Raw genomic sequence first — 22633 nt, forward strand, 5'->3', positions numbered from 1 at the left:
AAAAGAAACAATACCGTCCAAGTTTTTTAAAACTGTATCAGAAAGAGACTATTTGACTGGCCTCTGGCTGGCTGACTAGTTCACTTAATAGCTTATGTTTTGGCCTTTTTCTAGGCTCTCTGATTTTTGGCAGAATCTCAAAGTCGATGTAGAATCATCTCATTAATCTCTTAAATCAACACATCAAGAAGAAAAAATATTTTATTGTAATTTATATTGATCAAAGACAGATAGGCACCTCTTGTATCAAAGACATATTAATCTGTTAAATCAACTTCTAAAATTTGCATGCTTTGACTATGATAATTAAAGAATGTTTCATAGACATTGGGAGCTCCCAGTTCAACACCTAAGTAAGAAGTTGTCATGCAAATGCAGTGTCAAAGTTCAGAAGACCGTTATAAAATGAAAGCAGAAAATATTTTGCAGTCTCTCAGAATCAGGATCTGAGATCCTCATGTTGTAAGGTAAACTTCTGTTAAAGTCAACAGCATTTTTCACTCACTAAGGCTTTGAGAGCCTGACACAAAAAATCTGGAAGAGGTTTCCAGAATGAATAGAATTGCTTGGAAGCGTGGGGGATAATTCTTTCTTATCTTCCTTCTGGACTTCTGGAAAATATTTTGTGTGTTTTTTTCCCATAGAATTTTCATTAGCTTCAGGAAATATATGAGAAAAAAATGCAGAGAACACCGCAGAGAGCTGTAGGTGGTCTATGGACATATTTCTTCTTTACTATTACATTTTGGACTGATTTGTGGAATAATATTCTTCTTAAGTGGAAAGCATTTATTAAACAAATCAACAAATTCTGCACAGGATTTATTGTAATGTGGTTCTCTCTGTTAAGCAGGAACCATATGCTATGTAAAGCTCTATGCAGGACTGAAAACCATTTGATGGCTGGTAGATATGCTAGAGGTGAACGTACGAGAACATGAAACTGGAAGGTAGATCGTGGGTGGAGGGTACCTGCTGCAATCCACTGCCATTTCAAGTATTTATCAACTGCTTCTGAGAAGTAGTGTGTGGGGTTTTCTGTGGTGCTTCTGTCTTTAATATTGTTCCAGAACCTCACTGTTTTCTCTGATGATTAGTATCTGTGTGCCAGCCCACATATTTATTCAGATAAGAGAGAGAGCTGGTGGGTCAAGGACAATTTGTGAAAAGCGTAAAGGTTGGATTTGATGTTTTCCACAAATAATTGCCCCACTTCATTCTAGTGATTCAGCTGTGCTGGCAAACTTTCTTTGCAAAGTATGTTTACCCTATAATAAATAGTGACTCTGTAGCTATTTTTGTTCAGTGTCTTTCACATATACTCTTCAACATAAAAATCAGAAAAGCACAAAAGGAAATTTTTATAGGTCTTAGATAAGGAAATAATCATTGTTCCTTTTTTTTTACTTCATCTGGTCTCCTGGGATGAAAATCAAGTCTCACCCTAATTTAAACATGTTTTGATCAGTCAGGTTTGAGAGGATTAACCTTCACGTGTAGAAGGTTTCTCCTGATCTCTCTTTCCTCCTTGTGATCTATTAGAGAATATATAAAGTAGCTCAAATTTGATATGACATTTTTCTTTTGAAATTTAGTTATCATAAGTTATTATTTTCTGTCTAGTGGAGATAAGTTCTGGACATTATTTACTGTTTATAAACAGTAAAGCATTTTGTGTACTTCACTCTCCCCTTACAGTTCGTTTTATCACTCTATTTATTAAAATAAATGTTAGAAATGAAAGCAAAGCAATAATAAAAAAAAAAATCATACTCCTTCTAATTGACTATTTTTTCCCTTTTGTGTCTTACACAGTGTGGCTCACCTGACTGGTAGTGCAAATGTCCTGAAAGCCAGTAGATACTAAAGCAATCTCATGGTCTCCATTTTGCATTCACACAGGACGGACATGAGTGACAATCTGGTGGAAACAATAGTTCTGCCTTGGCAGGTCTACTTTGTGTCAGTGAATGACAAGTCTCTCTGAACTAATCAAAAGGATACTATTGCTTGAATATGTTAAATACTCTGGCTTCATTTCCTCCCTAAAGGGATGCATTTCGACTTCCCTTTGCCCAGCCCTGGACCATAATCTGCTCGATATGGTCCATTACGTGTGTACGGCTTATGTCTGAATCTGAGTGATTACTGAGAAAAGCTTATGCTGTTGGACAAGATTCTTCCACAGCTGAATCACCTTTTATTGCTCTGCAGGATTTCCACAATGCTTCTCCATTAGTTCCAGATGGTCAATAAGACCAGTTTTTATGCTATTCATAGAAGCATCCAAATTTGGCAGTAGGATACAGACTAGAGCAGTTCAGCCCCTTTTACTAATTCTCTTGTAATAAAATTTGAGATGCTATAGGCTATGAGAATATATTTAATATTTGCTTTTATTCTTAGGAGAGGTACTGCACTCATAAACCTACCTTTCTGCCCTATGGGTAGATTGCTCCTGGAAGGAAGGGCTGTAAGAGAGAAGGCTCCTGTTGACCAGGGTACAAAGATAATATGTATATTTTGAAGTTTAAAGTCACAGATAAATGACACTTTCAGTTGGAAGCTTTCATATCTATTGTTTTTCCTCATTCATATCTATTGTTTTGCTCATGTTCTCACCTCCAATGATGCTCACTGTAATGCATGTCCATCAGGAACGCTATTCATGGAGGTGTCCAAAAGGCCTTCAGGTGGAGGAGACTTTTAGAACAACTGAATTAGAAGAAAAAGTAAAATAGCAAACTTTTTCATGCCTGTGCCAAATTTGTCCTATAATTAGCCCACAGAAAAGCCACCTACTCTTCTTTTCTTCCTCCAGCACATTGTCTTCACTTTCTGTTTCACAAGGGCTAGAAACACAACCTATGAAAAACACTTAGTCTGACTTGTGGCATAGTAAAGAAGAACTCAACTCTGCTTTCTTTTGTTTTTCTGATGTATGTTTTAGATGACTTTATATAAGTGCTTTGCAGTCAAGTGAATTTGTCTCTGTTTCGGAGAGAGCTTTTCCTCCAGATAGGAAATCTTAAATTTTTCCCCAGGTGAACAGCGTTATCAATATTACTTAGGTCAGGATGGCATAAGATTGCACAGCTACAGCAGGAAGAAATTGCTCTAGCAGGCAATTTACAATAGGAGGGTTTGAGAATGACACCAAATCACAAAGACATGAGTAATACGGAGGAGGTGTGATCAGCTCTAGTCTCTTTTCCAATTGGAACAATGGGAATTTTGAGGTGACCCCTGCTTGAACTAACTTAAATTATGGAGTGCATAGTCCAGTACATAACATAAGGAAGACAATTTTCTGTTACTGGCAGGAAGCATGGAAAAAATCACCTGAAAACGAGCAACTTGGGAACAGACTTTCAGAGAATGTGATTTCATGTAAAAGAGTAATAAACATGAAAAAATGTTGAGAAGGGAGGTGACTGGTGCTAGAATCAGTGATATATTAAAAATAGAACTAGAGGAGATTCTTAGCAGACATACCACACAAAAAGGAAAAAAAAATAGAAAATAGGGGAAAAAAAATAGAAAATAGGAATGTGAAAATGAGGGACATAAAAAGGAAAAAATACAAAGGCCTATGCTCCTGGATTGCTACTGATGGTTTTTTTATCATATTTTATTAGGTTTATATGTCAAGGTTTTGGTAGCAGGGGGGCTACAGGGGTGGCTTCTGTGAGAAGCTGCTAGAAATTTCCCCTATGTCCAACAGAGGCAATGCCAGCTGGCTCCAAGACAAATCCACCACTGGCAAAGGCCAAGCCAATCAGGGATGGTGGTAGCACCTCCATCATAACATATTTAAGAAGTGGGGAAGAACCCTGTGGAACACCAGCAGTGGTCAGGAGAGAGGAGGTGCTCCAGCCACGGGAGCAGAGATTCCCCTGCAGCCTGTGGTGAAGACCATGGTGAATCAGGCTGTGCCCTTGCAGCCCATGGAGGTTAATGGAGGAGCAGATATCCACCTGCAGCCTGTGGAGGACCCTACGCTAGAGCAGGTGGATGCCTGAAGGAGGCTGTGACCCCATGGGAAGCTCACACTGGAGCAGGCTCCTGGCAGGACCTGTGGCCCCATGGGGAGCCCACACTGGAGAAATCTGTTCTTGAAGGACTGCACCCCGTGGAAAGGACCCACCCACACTGGAGCAATTAACGAAGGACTGTCTCCTGTGGGAGGGACCCTATGCTGGAGCAGGGGAACAGTGTCAGGAGCCCTACCCCTGAGGAGGAAGGAGCAGCAGAGACAATGTGTGATGAACTGACAGCAACCCCCATTCCTGCTTGGGGGAGGAGGTAGAGAAAATCGGATGTGAAGCTGGGCCTGGGAAGAAGGGAGAGGTGGTGCGAAGGTGTTTTTAAGATTTGTTTTTAAGATTTGTTTTTATTTCTCATTACCCTACTCTGATTTGATTGGTAATAACTAATTCCCCCAAGTCGAGTCTGCTTTGCCTGTGATGGTAATTGGTGAATGATCTCCCTGTCCTTATCTCAAGCCATGAGCCTTTCATTATATCTTCTTTCCCTTGTCCAGCTGAGGAGGGGTTGATAGAGTGGCTTTGGTGGGCATCTGGCATGAAGCCACACCTGTAATGATTTTATTATTCTTCTGTAATGACAGCAGTTTACATTGAAAGAAATTGCACCAATGTTAATTAGCAAATCTTTCCAATAGAAGATTAGAAATGGGAAGCAAGTTAAATAGATTTGTGTAGATTTGCATTCAGACTCAATGAGTACAGAGAGAAAGGAGTGGGGGAAATGACAATAGGGGTCTTCCAGAATGGAACTTGGGGACATAGACTGTGAAGTAACTATGTAGTATTTTTTGAGTACTTATAATGTTCCACTTGCCTCTTACCAGTTACCCTTTCACGTTTCCCTTGGTGGCAGACAAGAAATAAGGTATATTTTCCAGTGACTGGAATGGCAGATTAAGAGGAGGAATTGCTTGGTTCTTCTCCTAGTTTAGCCAGTGACTCATTATATGTCATTCTTTCACTTTGTGCTTTATTTTCCCTTTCCGGAAACTGGGGTTGATGGTGCTTACCTGCTTCATAGGGTTGTAGTGGACACTAATGTTTGCTTGGAGATACCCTGTCAGAGACACACAGGCAAGTGCAAAATATCCTTAAGGATAATTGTCTTCTCTAGCTGATGCCGGTACTGATCTGGGCATAGATATGTTTGGGCTTGGTAGCCATGTGGGGAAAATGTAATTGCATCATTTCTACAACAGCGTTATCTTCCTGGTCCCTTTGAAGAATCCAGGCAAGTCCACCAGATTCCAGCTGCTTTGGATGATCTTGCTGCAAGACCCTACATTAATAAAAGCTGCTTATTTAAACATTACATTTTCAGTAACTTGCCCAGTACATCAGCAGATATTTTAGCTTCTGTGTCATGACAACCACATCTAATCCAAGATTAAGAAAAAATATCTACAAAGATAATATCTTTTGAGAAAGATATTTTTCTAATGATTTCTGTGATTATTGTGATTGCTGTGACTGTTTTTGAGAAGTTGGCCGTTATCAACATTTTTTATTTGCCCATAGGCACCTGCAGTGATTTCTTCCAGCAGCCGATTTAAGCAAAGTAAACAGGTAGTAAGGGATTAATTCTGTCACTTTGCTAGTGCGGCCCTTTGAGGTTCAACTGTCAGCTAGAAATTCCCAAACCTTGTTTTTTCCTTCCCCTTATTTTCTGTCACTGGTACAGAATTTCTCCGTATTGCTTGTTAACATGAGCATACCTTGACTGAATGTTTTGGTTTTCAAAAGACAGAAGTTCTACAAGACTGAAAAATATTGGTTATGTAGAAGGAAAACAAGGCAGAAATATTTATAGCAATTAGTAAGGATTAAAATTACTTAGTTACCTGTATTGGGAGGAGTTATACATCATGTGGTTTAATGCCCTTTCACTTTTGCTTAGCTTTAGGTCTTCTTTTTTTTTTCTTCAGCTAATATGATACAATCTAGTCAGTGAAATTCCTGCCTTACTGGCTACTGCACTGAAGCTGATTAATGAAGTACCCTTTTTTCTTCATATCTGTAAAGCAAAGTGAAGGGGACTGCAGCAGATTGATATTATAAAAGAATATGCCAGCTAAGATGTCCAATGAAGGGCTTAGAAAAAGATGTGTAATACCGCGAACTTGTAGATTTCCTCTAGAAACATAGACTGTGCCTTAACTTGAACTCACCTTCTGTCAGATGAATCTTTTACTTTGATTCATCCAGAAGCTGTTCTCCTGATTATATTTGAGACAGAAGAAATCCCATCTCTTTCATGTCCTACCCATGCCCATTTCAAGTCTTAACAATATTAAAAAAAAAAGAGTTAGGGAAAGCTCAAAAGCTTTCTAGTCCCTTGTCCTCTGTGGACTCCGGGAGCTTTTCTAACAAGAGAGGTGGGACTACATATAGGTGAGGAAGTGGTGGGAGAATGCTAGCGGAAGCTTTGGAATTGGGTCTATTCTGAATTCTATTCCTTATGTGGGCAGTTTTGGGGGACTTTATAGCAGCCAACTGCTGAGGTGCTGCAAATAATTAAGCAACTGGTAGAAGACTCAGAAGTAGAAGAAAAAAACGCTTTTTAGTCTGATGACGCTGCATGTCAAATCTTTTCTCTCCCACATCAAAGACCTAAGTTGTGTTCTTCAATTATTTGATTAGGTTGATTTAACCATGGATAACAAGGCTCTTTCTAGATAAAATATTCTCACTCTGATATGGCTTTAACTGCTCAGAAGAGACTAGTGTATGTTAAGTCTTGCTTTGCTGTGGCTTTTGCCATATCACCCATTACCGAGGCATGTTTTCTTCTCAACTTGTCTAGGTGTGGACTGCTATACTTATTTTGCTTTTTATCCCTACCTGATTTTTTTTTATATTTTTTTTTTAATCTAGGTATTTGCATTATTTGATTTATGATATAAGGACCCAGTTTTATGATTGGGAAGCTGTTAATGTAATCTTGGTTTTGTTCAGATATGGCTAGGTTCAGAAAGGTTACCATGGAGCAGCAAATCAAGGGGCTATAATTGGTTCCAGAGTGAGTAATAGAGGGAACATGACATAGTGAGGTACTTATAACGTGCTAGTGTAGTAAGAGTGGATTCCAACATTTTAGAGCCAAAGTGTTCATTTAGTAAGAGAACTCTTCACAGCAGGAGTTCTGGTCATTTACCACTGGCTTCTCCACTGTTTCCCCAGACTCTGCGCTTGCACCATATGTTGTTCCTTTCTACTTACTGCAAGATGTCAGAGTATGGAAAGGAGACACAGATAAAAATGATTACATAAAGAGTTACAAATAGTTCAACTTCAAAAATGAATAGTCTGAATATACAAGAATCTCATTTTTTCTCATTTGCATTGGTCTGAAAAAGCAGTAATTGTCTTAGGTTTATGCCAACAGAAAGCTGATGTAACGTTCTAATCATCTCTTTTGCAACTTGACATCACTAAGTGTTTTCTTTTTGGTCATCCAGCTCCCATCCATATAGCTAAGACTGGGCCATTTACAGACGCTTGGCCTTTCAGCATTTATAGCTTCAGTAAATATTACGCAGACCCACAGGTCTTCCTAGAAATCATTCCAAACAGGAAACAGACTCTAGACTGCGATAATGCATTTGGGTATGAGAAAGTGGGTGTAGGGGTGGTGCTTTTCCGACCATTACCTATTGGCCATAACCACAGTGGTCCATCTCAACCAAAACGAATGTTGGCTTATTTCTGGGGTCTTTCCTCCAGAATTTCTGGAAGAGATGCCAAGTGCATGACTGTGCCCCAAATTACATAAAAATAGGAGAAAATCCAGGCATTGGTTCCTAAAGTCTTTTGGAAAAACGTGTGTCCAAAGTAAAAGCAGCACCCTTCAAAACTGCTAAAACCCTTAGGAGGAGTTTGGGCTCAATACAAGAAATTACTTGCTCTGTAATGTTTATTTTCTTCAGTGTTTTTAAAAAGGCCTATAATGGCAATGACATTGGCACAGAACACGGGCTTAATGATGGCTTGGCTTTCTTCGAGCCATCGTCTTTCCAGTTGGTCATTAATCCCCCACTGGTGCCAAAGGCTTTTGACTGCGGTATGTTTAATTCATGGAGGTTACACAGGATGCTTCCTATGAAGTTCTGAAAATGTAAATTCAGGACTAAATTAACTTCTTTACATTTTTGGACAGAAATCTCCAGCCTTCTTGATATATGTGTCTATGCAGAAAAAGGACTCAAACTCTGGAGACTTTGAACACATCTTATTGCAAAAGAAAAGCAGAGAGAGAAGATGGGAGTGGAAAGGAAGGGTGGGGAAGGGGAAAGGAAAAAAGCATTGCTTCTCTTTGGCACCTTGTTTCCCCTTTTATTTGCCCACACCGAGGTGGGGTAGCTGTGCTTTTTGTACCCCTGTCAGGGCTTTACTTTCTCTGTGGATCTCTGCGTCTCTCAGCGTGGTGGGTTTCTTAGATAGTTTTGTGGTTTGTTAATCTGTCTTTGACTCTCTTTCCCTCTCCCTTGTAGCTGCCCACTGAGGGCGCACACCGGGCTGTATGGAAGGGGTTGGTGCAGGTGCCGTGCTGTCCTTCATGGCAGGTGGCATTCTGGCCACTAACAGCTGATTCAGAGATGAATTTGGTAATGGGTGGCCCTCTGGCTCAAGGGTATAAAGTAACAAAAAGAAGGAGGGGGACTGACTTTTGATCAGTAGACTGCTTTATGAAGAGTAACATAACCTTCTAGTATCAAGGTCAAGAGCTAATCTTTACCACAGCCGTAACAAGACAGCAGGAGCATGTTCCAGAGCTATTTAGCAGCTCAGAGCAACACCAGAGAAAATTCAGGGTGCAATGTGGATTATCGCAGAACTCCTTAGCACCTTGGTGCTGTTTCTTTAGCAAGCACTATCAGATTTCTTGCTAAACCCTCTCTCTGTTGATTTCTATACTGCCTGCCCTTCTTTTTAAGGTTACAAAAGGTATTTAGTGTGTGTAATTAATAAAACATTTCATCCTCTTTATTTTTAAAGTGTTAACCTGTAAGTAAAAAAGATAAAGTATGTGACTTTCTATTGTTTTAGAGCTGAAAGTCTTCCACCTAAAGCTTGCTTTATGACTTTCTGTATATCAGTTACCGTATGTCTCAGAGGAAAATGAAAATTAAAACCCCTACATTTACCACCCCCCTCCAAATCTGGCTCTTACACAAGAATAACAAGACTAAGGACATCAAAAATGTCTCCTATGTTCAAATGACTATCTGACAATGACAGTCTGAGCCCTTCAGAAGAAGAAATGTGATAGCATTGCGTTCTTTCATGATTCATTCTGCAGTGGAATCTGATTTAATCTTAAGCGTTTGGATGCTGTGCTAATGACGAAGTGTGAATTGAGAGGTAGAGAGATATTCTGTATATCTGGAATATAATTCCACAGCCACATTTGTAGCCATAGAATTGCAGATGGTGTGAAAACAGTGCTGATTAAAATAATCAGTCTAGCACTTAATAGCACTTTACATTTTCAAATACAACACATTAATGGATTGATCTTTGCCACACCCCATGGGGTATTTCCCTTTGCATTTCTTATATACGTAAACTGAGAAACTGCATGCAGAGAAGACGGTCTCTAATTTAATTTGTTGTTATAACAGCTCTTGATCTCATTGAGTACTTCTCTATGACAGGAATAACTGCTTTCTGGTGATTTTAATTTCTTACTGAACTCAACCAGCTCTGGGAGCCCTCAGTTACTTCATAGGCAGGTTGGATAAAGTAAGAGAGGTAAAGAAGTTGGCACTGTCATGAAATAACTCTATTTCTGGCCCCTTTCCTCTCTCTTAGATTGTTCTTCAGTCAGCATAGCAGAGAAATATGTGTAACATGGGCCGTCTGAATTGGTTAGTTTTAGCTCCTGAAGCTCCAGCTAGTGAACTGGCCACAGACGTTACAAGTTACCCTCTTTACTTCTATTACCTTTTATTAGGATAGTTGGGAGTGAACAGGAGAGCAGCTGTGATGGCTGAGGCAGCGAGGTCATTTACAAGGAACAAAACAAGGGGATGTCGTGTTGCTTAGGTACCAGAATATTTTTTTTTTACCATGGCTAGTGTCTTGGGGGCGGGGGGAAAAATCAAACAGAAACCCAGGCATTATGCAGTAGTCGGAGGTGGCTTTTGGACTGTGAAGTGTGTTTTTATTACATCATTTATCTCAAATAAGTAATTGAGGTCCAGCAACTCCTGACAGGAAATGACATGCAGACCAGCCTTGTTTTAGGCTGAAGTAGAAGCATCTATCATGTAAATTAACTCTGAACCGTGCCAGCAGGCTGCATACATTGAAGGGATAATGGGTGGATGATATATTTCGTTATTCTAGGCCTTATTTATCTACTTCAACTTTTTTTTTTAAATAAGCAGCAATAGTGATAATTGCCAAATGTCTATACAATAGAAGAACATGATTATCTGAAGGGCTTGAGGACATCTGAAACCATAATCAGATACTGAATGATTAGATGGGGGGAAAGTCTCAGGCCTGCTTATACATCTATTTTCTTCCCTATTTCTACTTAGCTTTGTTCTCCTTTTCTCTGTAAGAAGCCAACATCAAATTTAGGATGTTCGAGACTAACCTAAAAGGTACTAAGAATTCTCTGTGTTCCCTAAATGCTATCTTCCTTTATTTCCTATTTAAATCATCAGGAGCTGGTGGCCTAGAGGACATATCTGTATGGTACAATGAAGTGTCCTGAAGAGATACCTGAAAAATTGGCATAGCTGGTACTTGAAGTAGTTTCTCTGCACTTGTCAGAAATTACTGCCACAAAACCTTACAGAAAGGGAAGTTGATACTTATTTTCTCTCTAAATAAGTTGCTGTAACCCACTCACACTCTCACACCCACATACTCACAGATACTAGGATGTATGTGCCCAACGTTAATTTTGTGACGCATGGGGGATCAGACGTGCCAGTTATTGAGTGATCGTCACATTCTGGAGTTCTCGTTTGGTAACACTGAATTAGTTTTGGGACTGGTCTTTTAAACTCATTAGGAAAAAACTCTTACTCTGGGGTTGTCCTCTGATTCAGAATCTTCCATAAGTCTCCATAAATCTTAGGCAAGGTTACTGCTGATTGTCCATTTTGTCTTGTTTGTAGCATGTTTGGAATATATACATGTCTGTGTAGCTGTAGGTTTGCTTGTGGGCTAACAAGAAAAGGAATGGCCTTTGTGATGGGCTGTGACCTTGATGCCATCCTCTTGTTGTCAAAAGGTGGGATCTCCCCCTGATGACGCATCTATGCTTTGGTCTTACCAGCGTGCAGGCTTTCTGGTCTTGACATGAACAGCACATTTCTCACTTCTGTCTCAGTGAACAGCATCGTTTGTTATCAATGCAGACCATTCTTTTAATGCTTCTTCTACTGTTTGTTCTGGTGCTCGCACACATTCACTTCCATTCATACTTGATTTGTGCTAATCTTAATGTTTGTTGCAAGTCTCTATACATCCATCACCCATCCAGCTTAGATTTAGAGTGAGTAAACGTGTGCAGAATACCAAGTAACATGGCCGTGAACATACATGTCTGTTTATTGTCTGAGAGGAAACCTAGGGTTTAAGTCCTATTTTGGCTTGAAACAGTTTAATGTTCCAACTCTGGACCATGAATTTTCCTGGTCCTGGTTTTGAAACTATTGTGCTTACGAGGTCAACAGAGCATCAGCAAGAGGCCAGCCCAGGCTTGCCAGGTCGTTATACAGTTACAGTGGACTAGCTTGGACAACTACCTTTGTTCTCAGGCTGTTACAGTTTGTTTTTCTGTAAGTTTTCCCTGCTGTGCATATATTCTCCACACAGTGCATGGTTTGCAGACTCATAGGCGCTCATCATCGCTTTCACAAGTTCTCAAATGGCAAATCAAGCGATGAGGGCAAGCTTTCTTGGTAGCTTGGCCAGCCTCACAACTCACTGAACTGATGTGCAACATTGCCGGCTGCAGAGTCACATTCTGAACTGAGTTAATACAGCAGCTAGTTAAAGATCACCCATCACAAACACCAGTTTCTTTGTAGCAGTATTTTGTACAGACCTAGTATTTTGCAGGTCCTATCAATGGTTGGCAAACACAACACTGTATGAATCTGTAATCTACAAAGGTAGCTGAAACTGCAGAAGCAGCTTTTGACAAGTAATGGTTGTAGCTATGTTAGCACGGTGTTAGCAGAGAGTTAAACCCCTTTACTTCTAAAGCTCACTAATACAGGCATGTGCAGTGGTACAGGGTTGCATCTCAGTGAATTATGCAACATTAAGTGTATCCTTCACTTCTGTCCTCTTAAATGGTATGTTGTAGGATGTTACAAAAGTCTGTTCCAAATACACATCTTATTTGTGCACTAGTTCAGAAACAATAGCAGTCACCCATCCTAAGCCGAGCAAGAAATGTTGCTATCCACATGAGAAGGGAGTAAAACTCACTGCTTTGAAACAAGAGGAGAGTGAGAGAAGACAGCTGGAATTATTAACAGTTTCATTGACCCATTCATAAATTACTTGATGGAATGTCCAGAGAGACCTTGATTTTAAGAGGTGACTCAAATGACCACAGGGAGCTATTACCAATTCTTAAAAGTGAGTAAATCTGTATTAAGTGAGTTAATAGCATCATGAGCTTGAGATCAGAAGGCTGCTATTATATTCAAGAGAGCTAAAGCAAATCAAAGTCAGGTCTGGTATTAAGTTTAGAAGGAGTGACTTCCAGTACTAGATCAATCTGTCCTGTGTTACAGCTATCTGTTTTAAGTTTATGTACAGTGCCCTGCAATGATATCTTTCATATGGTGACTGTTACTATACTGATTTCAATGGGATTGCATAGGTATGACTGTACTTGTACATGGTAAATCACAGAGAAAGATTCAAACTAACTGGTACAATCTTATTCATCAAGGGAAGGACTCTGCTTCTCATGTGGGTCCTTTGGTTACTCATAGCATGTAGAACCACGTGGTATTGAAGCTGAGGTATTCGATACTATGAGCTGGGGATTCAGAATTGGACCCTAGCAACAAATTCATTGCTGTGTCCAGATAATTTACAGTGCTTTGGGTCAATTTGTTTTATGTTGACTTTGGGGTCAGGAAATACGCATTTTTCTTGAAAAAAAATAATTTGTCATTATGGTAAAAAATGGAAAGAAATTTGGTATTTAAAATCAGTATCTTTAATTTATTATTGAAAAAAATTATAGTTTTACATAAATTCTTATGTGCTGATTTATTATTATTGTTACTCCTCGCTACTTCATAGACTGCCTAGCAATTTCAGAGAAAGATTTCCAAGTTGTATTGCAAACTATAGCCCATCATCAGCACCTGTGAAGTGACAAGAGGACCTGACTCCCTGTGTATGGAAGTACATGCATACATGTAGAGATTAATTTACTTTTGAAGAGCAGCCTCTTGTTAAAATATATATATATATATATATATATACAGCAGCTGTTAAACTGCACCCAAATTTATTCTTTACTGATACTGGAAAAGTGAGAGAAAATTGTTATCCAATTATAAGGCATGGGAATTCAGAGATACAGAAGTAGTTATCTAGGCTGTGACAGAATGTAATACCTGGTAGTCTTCAGTGTCTTTACCGAAAAAAAGGTACTGATGTTCTCTGCTGTGCAAGAACATAGCAGCTCTACCAGCCTCAAGCTCCTTGCACTGCCCTAAGGCAACAATTCAGTACAGTGAGGAATACAAGTGCTTATTGAATTCAATCACCACAACTACCTTCTCGTGCTCAAGATAGGACTTGAAATTGACCCAGATTGGTGGGTAGACCTCTCCTTGCATTAGGGACTCTTTAGCTGCTATAGGGTCATGGTATGGAGAGAAGCAGATGACTTTCTTTTGCTCTCTGACAGTCACCATGCTGTTCAGGGAACAGATCAAACCAGCCCATCTTACATTGTCCTTTCAGAAGTAGCTTAAATATTTTAGTAGTTCATTGACACTGGAGGAAAAGGTCTCTCTCCCCTTTGCTACTCCTGTGTTTCTCTCTTCACCTTCTCATGGAGTCCCACCTTTCCCTCTGTCCAGTGCTTTATTAAGGTAATCCAATTTACTAACTCTCTTCTGTAGGTTAGTTGTCTTGCAGCCTTGAAAACTGAAACATCTTCTTGTGAGTCCAACAAGCATTGCTCTTGGGTGTATAAGGGTGGAGGGGAGTGAGGAGGAAGAGAGGGAGTCCTCCCTTTCAGCTTGGGGCGGTCCCATCTCAAGTAACTATTCTTTCAGTTGATAGGACTTGGGTGAGAGGTTTGGACTGAACAGCAGCTGTTGTGTAATCTGCCTTTTCTTCTAGAACGTGATGCAGAAATAGATGAGACAGCCCCCTGGAGCTTTGGAGATTAGCTGATCAGCAAAAACCCCGCCTCTATGTTTCTCACAGAGTAATTCAGTTACACCCTTAAGCTGAAAACTATCTTCTAGAGTTCTCATCAAGTCTCATCAAGACATGACACTTTCTTTGCTCCTTCCAGAACATGTTCCCTACACAGAGATAAAAGCTGAGACACACTCTTCCACAAGGTCTCCTTACAGTTGACAGACAGGAGCTAGTGAACCAGAATGAGGAGTGAGCAAGAAAATATGCTGTTCAGTTCATCTCCTTATGCCACAGAGGTAGGCAAGTGTTTGTGGCTTGCAGTGCTGAGAGATCCCCAGTGAGTCCTTTCTCCACATACACTTTGAATTTTAACATAGTGTGTATTACAAATAAATGCAGTGGACAGTGATTGAAAACCTTTGGGCTTGGCAGTAGAAAAATGCGACTGATCTGCTTCCCATTTAAAATCTTGCTTCTGCAGTTCCTCATTGCTCATTAAGAGTCCAGATGCAGCATTGGCTTTCAACCCACGGCAGTCGCTTTCTTAAGCAGCGGCTGTTGCACACCTCACTTTATGGAGAACAGATCTGCTTAAGAAAACACAACTTTGTTTTTGACAAGGTTGGCTGATAAGAGGAGCTGTGCTGACATCTACCTGCACTTCTCAAAAGTATTTGACTTCATACCACATGACATTCCAATTAAAAAATTAGAACTATGCAAAATTAATGTAGCGCATAATAAATAGATTATAATTGGTTGATGGATTTCAAAAAAGGAATTGTAAATGAGGAATCGTCATCCACAGAGGGTATTTCCAGCAGAGTTCCACAGGGATCCTTTCCAGCCTAATACAATTCAGTGGTTTTATTAATGCTTCAGAAGTGAGGAAATCAGTGCCTGTAAAATTTGTACAGGATACAGTATTAGTAAGAGTAAACAGTGGTAAAGTTGGATCAGTTTGACAGATCAATCTAGTTCATTTGGGAAGTGGGTCTCGTTTAACCAGCACAAATGTTAATGTAGACAAATGCAAGGTCGTGTGTTTGGGAACAAGGACGATAGACTACACATGCAGAGCCGGCACTTGCTTCCAGGGAAACAGTGACCCTGAAAGGAGTTAGAAGTCAGGGTGGCTAATTGGCTGAACAAGAGCTCTCAGTGTGATGCTGTGGCTGAAAACTAATGTGACCTCGGATGAATAAGCAGAAAATTATTGAATAGGAGCAGGAAGGCAAAGACTATGACTCTACATAGTGATGTGCTCTTATGGAGTCTTGAATGAGACCATAAAATGCATCCCTGATTTGGGAGTTCAGCCCGTACCGTGGGAGGTGAAAGCACTGCACAGCACCACCCTCTGAACCTGATATGCTAAAGTGAAGACACCGGAGGAAGTTCTCTGTCACCAGAGACACATGTGAGTTGCAGCCTTCCTTAACATGATATAATCTGTGTTTAAATGGTAGCATCCAAGTTGCTCCATGTTTTTCCTCTGAAGTGTCAGTCCCAGCTAGGGAAGAAGAGACAGAACCGGCCAGCACCAAATATAATTGCTGAATAATCAAAGTGGTGAAATTATGACTCTTGATTTCATTCATATTCCAGAAACCTCAAGACAATGGTCTGTTTGAAGGCGTGAGGAAGAACATAAAGGAGTGGATGGGGAAGAAAACCACACATCAGCTAAATAATTCATCACATTACATTGCTAATCAGTCACCTGAGGGGATAACAAATGTATTCTGAGTCTTTTCCTGGTCAGCACAGACTTCACTGGTTAATACTTTCATTTAGACGTTAGCACTTCTATTGTTTTTACAATACAGATGCTCAAGAAAACACTACAGCTAGTGACAGAACTCAAATGTTTTTCTGTACCTTCTGAGATCTTATCTCAGTGAGCGTTTTGGGACTATATTTGCAAAATTGGAAAACCTCCCTCCTTTTTCACGCCTTGCCTCGACAGGACAGCTGACCCCAACTGACCAAAGGGATATTCCATACCATGTGACGTCATGCTCAGTAGATAAAGCTGGGGAAGAAGAAGGAAGAAGAGGACATGCCGAGTTATGGCATTTGTCTTCCCAAGTGATGTTATGGGTGATGGAGCCCTGCTTTCCTGGAGATGGCTGAACACCCGCTGATGATGGGAAGCAGTGAATGAATTCCTTGTTTTGCTTTACCTGTGTGCACAGCTTTTGCTTTACTTATTAAACTGTCTTTGTCTCAACCCATGAGCTTTTCCTCACTTTTACTCTTCTGATTCTCTCCCCCATCAGAACCCAGGGGAGGGTGAGCAAGCAGAAGGACTTCCCTCCTTCCCTCCCTCTCCTTCTCCTTTTCCCTCCTTCTTTTCTTCTCACACTAACTCAATCATTAAGTAATACATTACATTAAGTAATTGTCACTTCTAATTCTCCTTATATATTTAAGTGACCTTAATTTGATGTTTAGATTTAGGGTGATGCTGTTGAAGCCTACCCCCATGTGGAGAGCCTGGCACTGAGATGGCTGTGTTACTATGTATTGCAGAGACCTGGAGAATTTCTTTTTCTCCTGGTGAAAAGAAGATTTGGAATAACCATAGCAACAGTAAAACCTGCTGTGAATCTTACAGCATGAAGTGTTGCACATGCCTGCTTCTGGGGATCAAGGAGTTAGTCAAGGATATCTCTTCTGTGTGGTGGTGTTCCCCCCCCGCACCATCCCTCTCCAGTTAACACTGGAGAGATCAACATAAAAACAAGTGAACAGTTCCTGAAAAATAGCTTATACTGCAGTTTTCTTCTGTTTTCATTTTCTCGGATTGCTCACGGATTGCTGTGGATTTTTTTCTATGACTTATTTAAAAGAAATCAGTATGAAATGTTTAATTTTTAATACTGGGCATTCAAAGCAAACCACACAAGTGCTTGAAGAAGTGTGTGTGTTTTGTGGGGAGTAAAAAGGGACATCCAGCTCCTACGAAGCGGTTTGCCTGGCTTAATTAGATCCCCTTGAGAGAGTTCAGTGGCAACTGAACCAGTCACTGACCTGGAGAGGGAAAAAAATCACATGGATGCCAAGATTACCAAAATCAGCTGGGCTAGGTGTTCTTTTAGCTTGCAGCAAACACAAAATATTTTGGTGTAACTTAAATCTTTTTGACTGTGAGGTAAGTTGATCTCTCTTGCGTTTGCCTTGAGCTGAGAGCCTGTATCTGCACAGCCATTAGGACGCAGATGCTGTGTGGCAGCTTAAATCTGAACAGACTCTGTGTCTTAGTCTTTAGATTCAACTTTTAGTGCTGTTAAAATGGGAATTGGACTGGGTCCTCGAGCTGAAAAGTGCCTTTGACTTCATTATTATTTTTTTTTCCACTCTCCATCCATCCAGCTTGTTTCAGTCTATCCTCACAGGTGTGGGAAGAGAGCAAGTTCTGCATTCAGTTACATGTTTGTGAATCCAGATGATGCCTGTTACTTGTCTCATGGCTTCAGCTGAGTTTCTCTGGTGCAGATTTTACATGATTGTATTCAGGAATTGTTGGTTGTGTCCTAATAGAAGTTTCTTCATTTTAAAATGTTTAATGTCTGTATTCTGTAGAGACTGAAGTCTTGGGGCAGGTGCTACCTACCTGCCTGCCCGCCAAACCAGCAATACCATGTCGTCACATTCCTGTGGCGGTATCCTACTTGCTGAGGTTTAGCGTTGTGTTTGGCATATATATGCAGCCTCAGCTTATGGCCCAGTTTGCCTTTGCTTGCTTCTGTACATAGACAGTGCAAGCTCAGGTCTGCCAGCAAAGCCCTGGCAGAGGTGCCAGAGTGGACACTGAGAAATGAAAATACTGAATCATAATTATTACTATACTAGAAATTTTCCCTCACTGTGGCAAGGAAGGCTGGCGCTCAGTTCTTGAAAAGTCATCTTGTTTGTCTGTCTCCCATGTAAATGAAGCAAAACATATTAACCCCTTCATGACTGATAGGTACTCCCTATAACGGGCTGTTGGTCAACTGCTTCTGCACCCAGCAGTAGGAACTCCTTTAAAACATCCCAGTGGCCAGTACAGATGGGTTTGGATGTAGGAAAGACTTGTGTGCTATGAAATATGGAATATTGGTGTACACGTACAAGGCGGAAGGACATGCAGGACAAGACAAGAAGAAACGGGCACAAACTGAAACACAGGAGATTCCGTCTGAATATCAGGAAATACTTTTTTTACTGTCAGGGGGACCAATCACTGGTCCAGGCTGCACAGAAAGGTTGTGGAGTCTCCATCCTTGGAGGTATTTAAAAACTGTCTGGACACAGTCCCGGGCAACCTGCTGTAGGTGGCCCTGCTTGAGCAGGGGGGTTGGACTAGATGACCTCCAGAGGTCCCTTCCAACCTCAACCATTCTGTGATTTTCTGCTGATAAACCCTTCATGGCCTGTAGTTGAATACCCAGAAGAAAATCTGAGCCCGATGTGTCGCTCCTGGTTTTTGCAAGTCTGGCATCCCTGGTAGGAGGCAGAGACCAAAACCCTTTATTCCCTGCTGTATTTCAACTTGCAAGTCTCTTAGTCTCTCTACATCTGTGCCCCAGGTATATGAATGTTTCCGTTGTTACGATACTCTAAACTTCATCAGAAAGCTGTGCAAAGTGTTTGGAGATCTGCAGATTACAGGCGCCGCGGGAGGGACTGTTCTGTGTTACGCTGTGCCAAGAGTTTTCACGCTGGTGCAAATGGCATGTGGGCATTCGCTTAGAGACAAGAAAGTATTTCTTTTTTTGCTTGTGGCACCCATTTCCATCCAGAAAATGTGCCCGTGTGATGGAGGAGAAAAACCTTTGATTTTCACAAAGCTATTAAAAATAAACGCTGTTGCTGTGTAGCGAATTTCACTTGGAGTTGTAACTGCCCAGCTCTTCCCCGGATTTTAAAACGCGTGCCTGTGCTCGTCCCTGTGTTTGATTATGCTCCTGGACTTCATCACCACGGAAAAGAGAGGCTGGGAATCCCGCACAGCCCGCCCTTTCCTTGCGGGCTGGCGAGGCGGGCGAGCGCTTCGGCTGCCACCAGAGAGCACTGTGACCCCGCGCTCCCGCCCGCCTCGCGCCGCCCGCGCCTTGCAGCGGCGGGAAGGTCCCTAAAGGAGGCCCCGCGCAGGACGGTTCTGTGCCGGCGATGCCTCCGCCTTCTGAGGTGATAGCGAGCGGCCCTGCGGAAAAGGCCTCGGGGGGTACTGGTGGATGCAAAGCTGGACATGAGCCGACAACGCACGCTTGCAGCCCAGAAGGCCAATCGCGTCCTGGGCTGCATCAACAAGAACCGTGGCCAGCAGATCCAGAGAGGTGATACTGCCCTTCCACTCTGCTCTCATGAGACCTCACCTGGAGTACTGCGTCCAGCTCTGGAACCCTCAGCACAAGAAGGACACGGACCTGTTGGAACGGGTCCAGAGGAGGGCCACGAAGATGATCAGAGGGCTGGAGCACCTCTCCTATGAAGACAGGCTGAGACAGTTGCGGTTGTTCAGCCTGGAGAAGAGAAGGCTCTGGGGAGACCTTATAGCAGCCTTCCAGTACCTGAAGGGGGCCTACAAGAAAGCCGGGGAGGGGCTGTTTGCAAGGGCATGTAGCGATAGGATGAGAGGCAATGGCTTTAAACTAGAGCAGGGTAGGTTTAGATTAGACATTAGGAGGAAGTTGTTTACAACGAGGGTGGTGAGACACTGGAACAGGTTGCCCAGAGAGGTGGTGAAGGCCCCATCCCTGGAGACATTCAAGGCCAGGCTTGACGAGGCTCTGAGCAATCTGATCTAGTTGAAGCTGTCCCTGCTTACTGCAGGGGGGTTGGACTAGATGACCTTTAAAGGTCCCTTCCAACCCAACACATTCTATGATTCTTTTTTTTGCTCCGTGAATCCCTGCTGACAGGGGCTGAGTCACTCCCTGGTAAATGCCGGGCAAGGAGGAACCGCATCCGCCTTGACAAAGGGCAACTGACCACTTGCACAGCCCTTTGCGTTAAGCTTGAAAATGGGATGTATGGCCTGAATGCATCTGGCTGCAGACTGGGAAAATGGCATTGCTGTCATTCTGTCCTGGCACTGCTAGCCCTCGCTGTTGCTCTAACGCAAGAAGAAAGGGCAATGCAGCAGCTGCCCCAAACCTAGGATCTTTGGCACCCTGCTCCCTCTCCTCTACAAGGCCTTTACTCATTTACACTTGAAGGAAATGTTCCTTATTTGTCATTGACTCAAAATCTTATTCCTCCTGTTTTAGACCTGAAGAAGGACTCGTGTGTTCCTGCAAGCTGCCTTGTATTTTTTCTGCCTTTATTTTGCACACAAACACAGCTTCACTTACCTCCTGCAGCAGCATGGCTGCAGCAAAGCTACCCATGCTTCGAGACCTTGCATAGCAAAGGAGCATAGCACTGCTGGGGCGTTCTGTGATCATTCATGTGGTTTGCATGCACTGACTGAAACCACCGCACCATGCAGGCCTAATAATTACTTTGAAATTGGATGTCTTCTCTTTTAGGGATAGCAAAGAACTTTCTAGATGGCATGACTACCTGTCCCTGAAATAAACATACCTGCAGATGTAAACACAGCATATAGGTACTCCTTCTGTGAAGGCTGCCACACCAAATTGTATTTGTCCTTAGTTTTATGCCTAATTGCTGTGGGATATTCACCACTGGATGAAAATAGTGTTGGAGAGCCCAAGAAGACTGCACCAGAGCATCACTCAGTGTCCGTTTTCTGACTGAGGTTTTCTCATAGTTACAGGCAATGTCAAAGGACTTCCTCCATCTTCTCAGCAAGCAGGCTGAAGCGTAAGGATTACTCAGTTCTCATCCTTGCGGTTGAAACATTGATGGGAATATGTCAGAGGGGCAAGCTGGCTGACTATATGTTCCTTTTTTTGCAGTAACTCCAGTGCTGTTTCTGGGCAATGCTGGCTCAGCTTCTCAGACCAGTGACCTACTGCCTTGTGGAGATGGGTTGTTGTCAGAGCTCTCGTTTCAGAGTTGGTGCATACTTGGGCAGCATCTTTTGTAGCTTGGTGCCATAGCACCACAGTAGGAGATGCAATAAGAGATGTCTCCTAAAATGGAAACACTCATGATATATGGGCCTTCAGGGAATAGCATTAGGTGGCATCCTAATGCTGCTGCTCATTCAGTAATGCATAGGTTAAAATGGCCTGTGCTGGGTCAGATGGAAGAGAATTTTCCCTCGAATAAGTCCTGTGAGTTGAGGCAGCATCCTGCTCTTTCCTGGAGCCCTCCCATTCATGTAACTCCAGGGCCAAATCCTGCTTAATTTATAGGCTCTGACAGGATCTTAGAGCAAGAATGATAGCATGGTTGCAGAGCACAGGCTATCGTTTAGTATCTAAAGTGCCAATTTTCTGACAAAGTGTGTAATCTAATACAGTGTTGTATAGTGTCTGTGTTTGATAGGGAACCTCTGTAAGTCACCTCTGATTAAGAAGGGGAGAGTTTAAGCTGTTATATGGGTAATGACAAGGAGAAAAGCAAACAATTCAGGCACAAATCTCCATTCTCTCCCCCAACAGAGATTAAACAAGACAGGAAAATACAATCTGCCTGAAAATCGACATACATTTTTTACCCTGTCTGATATCCATTAAACAAATGTGTAGTTTCTGTTCTCTTTCCCGTCCCCAGGCATGAGAGAACTTTACAAGCAGACACTGGTACATATACCCCCCCAAAGTGTTTTGAGGGACATTCTTTTTGTTTTGCAGTGTCTCTTGCTGACAGGGTTGAAAAAAGCTTTATCCAAATCTCAAGTTCCAGGAAGGGTTTTAAGATTATGCTGTGAGGGTATCATGAGGGGGATTTCTCCTACTGACTAAGTCCGGGATCTGTCTCTTCAGGACTTGCCAGGCTCTGATGACAAAATGGCATATCGGAAAAAGACATAAAAAACTTATTTCTGATTGACTGCAGGCTGAGTCCCAAACCTGATGAAATGGCTAAAAATCCCACTGCAGGATTTGATGACTCTCAAAGAAGTTGGGTGATTGGGGGAGGAGGAGAGGTTGAGATTTGCTCTGATTAATTTACTCATACATATAACTTGCAAGCTTAAATTGGGAGCCTTAGCTTTCTATATAGTCAGTGGACTGCATGGAGCACCTACTGAAGAAGACAGAAGCCCCAGGGTTGGATCATGTGGAGCTGATGTGGACTAGGAACAGGCA

At 41.8% G+C, this 22633-nt stretch overlaps 1 long non-coding RNA gene across 3 annotated transcripts in view; it reads left to right on the forward strand.

The window, feature by feature from the left end:
• The window catches only part of LOC141742650 (uncharacterized), a 275873-nt gene extending 259223 nt beyond the window's left edge, over positions 1–16650 (forward strand). For 2 of the 3 annotated variants that reach the window (XR_012586799.1, XR_012586797.1), the window contains exon 8: positions 16026–16650. This is a non-coding gene — a long non-coding RNA (uncharacterized LOC141742650). The remainder of the gene's footprint in view (positions 1–16025) is intronic. The other variant, XR_012586798.1, reaches the window with a different exon arrangement.
• Positions 16651–22633: the final 5983 nt, after the last annotated feature.

This window comes from Larus michahellis, chromosome 4, assembly GCF_964199755.1.
Source record: "Larus michahellis chromosome 4, bLarMic1.1, whole genome shotgun sequence".
NCBI classification, from domain to species: Eukaryota; Metazoa; Chordata; class Aves; order Charadriiformes; family Laridae; genus Larus; species Larus michahellis.